Consider the following 6000-nt stretch of genomic DNA (forward strand, 5'->3'; position numbering starts at 1 on the left):
GGATCCCCAAGATTCTATGGTTTCTATAGCCTTTCAGAATCCCAGAAAATGCACAACTTTTAAACTACTTTTAAACTTTTATATGTGAACTGTTTTCCGAATGTCATTGTCAATAAGTTTTCAATACTGTATCTTCGAACGTCACTGATGGAGAAATTTGAAATAATCAGGGATTTAAGACACTAATAAAATTACGAGCACTGAGTGAAATGACTCCAGAACAGACCCTACAGACTAACAGGGGCACTGTCTGCACAAAGACACATACAATCACAGGAAGAGATTTAAGCAAGTAAGCGATTTGAACAAGTGTTTCTGATTTAAACATGTAGTTTGGATTTTCAAATGTAGTCAGATGTATTTTTGAAATGGTGTGTACACTTTGGCCAAAAGCAGGCTGCCCAACAGCATGATGGGATGAAGTGAGACGAACCACATTCTTTGGAACAATGAAACCACGGAATGTGTATATTCTTATCAGCATAAGTTACGGACAGTATGGGTCCCCAAAGCCATAGAGCTTTGTTCTGTTTGGACAGTGCTTCTTAAAAATGGGAATCTCAACTATCTGACTTGTCCATCAACATAATTGAGAGTTGGTGAGAACAGAACCTTTGAACTCTATAGCTAAGCGTCAGTGGTTGCTAAGCTACCGGGGGAAGAAGCATTCAGATTCTACGGAGCAATGAAATCCCATGATGTCAGAGGGTAGAATGTAATTGGCTAACCTTTATGACAACTGTTAACAATGATTGATTTGTACGAATGATGGCTGGTTCATGACTAAGGGAAAGGCGGGAAAAGCAAACTTGAAAATATATAATTGTCCTGTCTAATGTATTGTAACTTGTATTGGAATGACCATGAGATATACAACAGCAGAATTAGGCCATTCGGCCCATCGAGTCTGCTCCACCATTCAATTATGGCTGATATGATTCTCATCCCCATTCTCCTGCCTTCTCCCCATAACCCTTGATCCCCTTATTGATCAGGAACCTATCTATCTCTGTCTTAAAGACACTCAATGACCTGGCCTCCACAGCCCTCTGTGGCAATGAGTTTCACAGATTCACCACCCACTGGCTGAAGAAATTCCTCCTCATCTCAGTTTTAAAGGAGCGTCCCTTCACTCGGAGGTTGTGCCCTTGAGTTCCAGTCTCTCCCACCAGTGGAAACATCCTCTCCACGTCCACTCTATCCAGGCCTCTCAGTGTTCTGTAAGTTTCAATTAGATCCCCCCACATCCTTCTAAACTCCATCGAGTACAGACCCAGACTCCTCAACTGCTCCTCATAGGACAAACCTTTCATTCCTGGGATCATTCTTGTGAACCTCATTTGTACCCCCTCCAAGGCGAGCACATCCTTCCTTAGAGCCCAAAACTGCTCACAATACTTTACATGGGGTCTGACCAGAGCCTTATACAGCCTCAGCAGTACATCCCTGCTCTTGTATTCTAGCCCTCTTGACATGAACACCAACATTGAATTTGCCTTCTTCACTGCCAACTGAACCTGCATGTCAACCTTAAGAGAATTTTGAACAAGGACTCCCAAGTCCCTTTGTGTTTCAGGGCCTTCTCTGTCAGAAAGGTTTATTTATTAGTGTCACAAGTAGGCTTACATTAACACTGCAATGAAGTTACCGTGAAAATCCCCTAGTCGCCACACTCCGGCGCCTGCTCGGGTAATCTGAGGGAGAATTTAGCATGGACAATGCACCCTAACCAGCACGTCTTTCAGACTGTGGGAGGAAACCAGAGGACCCGGAGGAAACCCACGCAGACACGGGGAGAACGTGCAAACTCCACATAGACAGTGACCCATGCCGGGAATCGAACCCGGGTCCCTGACGCTGTGAGGCAGCAGTGCTAACCACTATGTCACCAGGCCACCCCAGGACTGCCCAACGTTATCTCTCCCAGTGATCGTTGGTCAAATAAAGATACGTCTTTAACCAGGATACTGACTTTGCGGGAGTTTTTGTATGAGCTGGGTTTTGGCAATATCTGGTCTCTGAAAAACCCTCCCAACAATCACAAACTACAACCAATGGAATACCAAGTTCCAAGAAGAGTCATATTTGACTCAAAATGCTGACTCTCTCTCTCTCCACAGATCTGCTGCGTTCTTCCAGAAGTTTCTGTCTTTTCTCCATGTACTTTTTTAAAGTGCTGTTGTAAGGTAATGGCAACCGACCTGTGCAAACCAAGTTCCCACGAATAACGTAACAATCACCAGTTTTATGATGTTGGATAAGGGATGAATGTTGGCCAGGACACTGAGTGAACCCCACCAGGCTCCCACCGTCTGATTTAGGCTTAAATTTCCTGGGCCGGGGATGACAGGCTGTAAGGTGGGGATGGGGGCTGAGATTTGGAGCGGCCCCTCTCTCCCACCCTAACCCTCCCCTCCTCCCAACCATGAAGAGGCAGCCTCCCTGCTGAAGGCATCATAGAATCCTTACAATGCAGAAGGAGGCCATTCAGCCCATCGAGTCTGCACCGACAACAATCGCACCTAGGCCCTATCCCCGTCACCTCACATATTTACCCTGCTAATCCCTCTAACCTATTCATCCCGGGACACGAAGGGACAGTTTAGCTTGGCCAATCAACCTGATTTGGACTGTGGGGGGGGGACCGGAGCACCCGGAGGAAACCCGCGCAGACACGGGGAGAATGTGCAGACTCCACACAGTCATCCAAGGCCGGAATTGAACCCGAGTCCCTGGCGTTGTGAGGCAGCAGCGCTAACCACTGTGCCACCCGTCATGGGGGGGGATATTCCTGTCCCGCCACGGGAATCGTAGCAATCGGGAGCGGGAGCGGGGGCGGGGGAGACATGGAATTTTGCAACACAGGAGAGGCTATTTGGCCCATCGACTCTGCGCTGGCCTTATTTATTTCTCTCCTGCAGTATATTTATTTCAATTTGAAATATTCCCCATTTCTCCTTTAAGGAGTCTGATTCCTCAGGCAGTGCTGGAGAATTATTGAATTGTACAAAAGCACGCAGCCAATACGGGGCACTCAACTCACTTGATTTATAACGTCAGCTTGGGCACCTGTGTGACAGCTTCCCCTCATACCTCGCGCCTGCCACACTGTGACCTCTGCAGGAATGACAAATGGTGCCAAATGTAAGACAGTGTTGGACTATTTTGAATTTTCTCTAAGGCCTCACCCCTCTCCTTATTGTTGAAAGCAGCCACGAACATCCACTCCCTCCACCACTGTGCACAGTGGCAGCCGTGTGTACCATCTACATGATGCACTGCAGGAACTCACCTACACTGCATTAAGTTGATCTTTCTCTACACCCTAGCTATGACTGTAACACTACATTCTGCACCCTCTCCTTTCCTTCTCTATGAACGGTATGCTTTGCCGGTACAGCGCACAAGAAACAATGCTTTTCACAGTATCCCGATCCATGTGACAATAATAAATTCAAATTTTTTTTAAAATCAAAAGAATCACTCTTCGGGCAGCACTTTCCAACCCCACCACTACCATCTAGAAGGACAAGGGCAGTGGATATCCAGGAACATCACCACCTGGGAGATCCTCTCCAAGCCACTCGCCATCCTGACTTGGAACTGTATAAGCCATTCCTTCACTGTCGCTGGGACAAAAGCCTGGAACTCCCTAACAGCACTGTGGCTGTATCTACACCTCATGGATTGGAGCGGTCCATAAGACCATAAAAAAAGGAGCGGAATTAGGCCATTCGGCCCATCGAGTCTCCTCCGCCATTCAATCATGGCTGATATGATCCTCATCCCCATTCTCCTGCCTTCTCCCTGTAGCCCTTGATCCCCTTATTGATCAAGAACCTATCTATCTCTGTCTTAAAGACACTCAATGACCTGACCCTCCACAGCCCTCTGTGGCAAAGAGTTCCACAGATTCACCAACCTCTGGCTGAAGAAATTCCTCCTCATCTGTTTTCAAGCAGCGTCCCTTCACTCTGAGATTGTGCCCTCGGGTTCTAGTCTCTGCCACTAGCAGAAACATCCTCTCCATGTTCACGCTATCTAGGCCGGTCCAAGAAGGGGGACTAGTAGGATGAATACATGGGACTGTGCACATGGGGCCTGGGTGGGATTGTGGTCGGTGCAGGCTCGATGGGCCAAATGGCCCCCTTCGGCACGACAGTGATTCTATGATTCGAACATGCAAACTCTACACAGTCACCCGAGGCTGGAATCGAACCCAGGTCCCTGGCGCTGTGAGGCAGCGGTGCTAACCACTGTGCCACCAGATCCTGGGACCTAGTTCCAGGAAGCTTCATACAGTGCTGTACTTGGAGGGTCTGAAGAGCTGCCAGCCAATCAGACAGTCCGGCAGCTCCCTGAGGCGGGGCTTTCTCATGAATGAGAGCAAAGGTCCGCCTGATGCCGGTAAATGCTCATTAGAGCGTAACGTGACATTGGGCTGCTGGAGGATGGCAGGGATACCATCCTCACCATCCTAAAAATTCAGGCCCTAACGTCTCCCCGTCAAGAAGGTAACAGCAGCTGGGGATGCAGCTATTGGCCCTACACCCAGGGGAAAATTTAACGCTCATATTGTCCAGGGTCTGGATCGTCAGATAAACCCATCTGGTTCACTAATGTCAGGGAAGGAAATCTGTCGTCCTTACCTGGTCTGGTCTGGCCTACATGTGAATCCTCAGGCACAGCATTGGGAGGGAGGGCTGGCGGAGGATTGGTCTTGCTGACGTTGAGCGAGAGGCCAAGCCTTTTGTACACAGAGCTGAAGAGGTTTAGGATGTTCTGAACATTGCTTGGGCAGTGGGTGATAACCGAGCCGTTGCAGTCCTGGACGTGCTGGAAGGTCGCCCTAGCCTTGGCTCTCGGACCTGTTGAGGTTGAAAAGCTTGTGGTCAAATCGCAATTCAGTCATGACCCCTTGTGGAAATTGGTCACAATACAACCCATGACCAATGTCCTTCCAGGAGAGGTAGCTGAATAGTGGAAACACAACTGGACTAGTAACCAGCCTAATGCTAAGGCACGAAGGGTTCAAATGCCACTGCAGTGGCATTTAAATTCAATTCATAAAATCTGCAACACTATGAGTGTAACACTACATTCTGCAATCTCTTGTTTCCTTCTCTATTTTTGGTATGTTTTGTCAGTATAGCGCGCAAGAAACAATACTTTTCACTGTATGTTAATACATATGAAGTAATAAATCAAATCAAATCAGTGGTTAGCATTGCTGCCTCACAGCACTATGTTCGATTCTAGCCTTGGGTTACTGTCTGTGTGGAGTCTACACGTTCTTCCCCTGTCTGCGTGGGTTTCCTCCAAGTGCTCCGGCTTCCTCCTACAGTCCAAAGATGTGTAGGTCAGATGGATTGGCCATGCTAAATTGCCCCTTCGTGTCCGAAGATGTGCAGGTTAGGTGGATTAGCCATGGTAAATTGCCCCTTAGTGTCCAAAGATGTGCAGGTTAGGTGGATTAGCCATGGTAAATTGCCCCTTAGTGTCCAAAGACGTGTAGGTTAGGTGGATTGGCCATGCTAAAATGCCCCTTAGTGTCCAAAGATGTGCAGGTTAGGTGGATTAGCATGGTAAATTGCCCCTTAGTGTCCAAAGATGTGTAGGTCAGGTGGATTGGCCAAGCTAAATTGCCCCTTAGCGTCCTAAGCTATGTAGGTTAGAGGGATTATCCATGATAAATACGAGCAGATATGGGGATAGGACGGGGTTGGGCCGAGGTAAGATGCTCTGTTGGAGAGGAGTTGTCACAGTAAGAAGTCTCACAACACCAGGTTAAAGTCCAACAGGTTTATTTGGTATCAAATACCATAAGCTTTCGGAGCACAGCTCCTTCGTCAGGGAAGGAGCTGTGCTCCGAAAGCTTATGGTATTTGCTACCAAATAAATCTGTTGGACTTTAACCTGGTGTTGTGAGACTTCTTACTGTGCTTACCCCAGTCCAACGCCGGCATCTCCACGTCGAGAGGAGTTGGTACAGACTTGATG

Source organism: Mustelus asterias, chromosome 29 (assembly GCF_964213995.1).
Source record: "Mustelus asterias chromosome 29, sMusAst1.hap1.1, whole genome shotgun sequence".
Taxonomy (NCBI): Eukaryota; Metazoa; Chordata; class Chondrichthyes; order Carcharhiniformes; family Triakidae; genus Mustelus; species Mustelus asterias.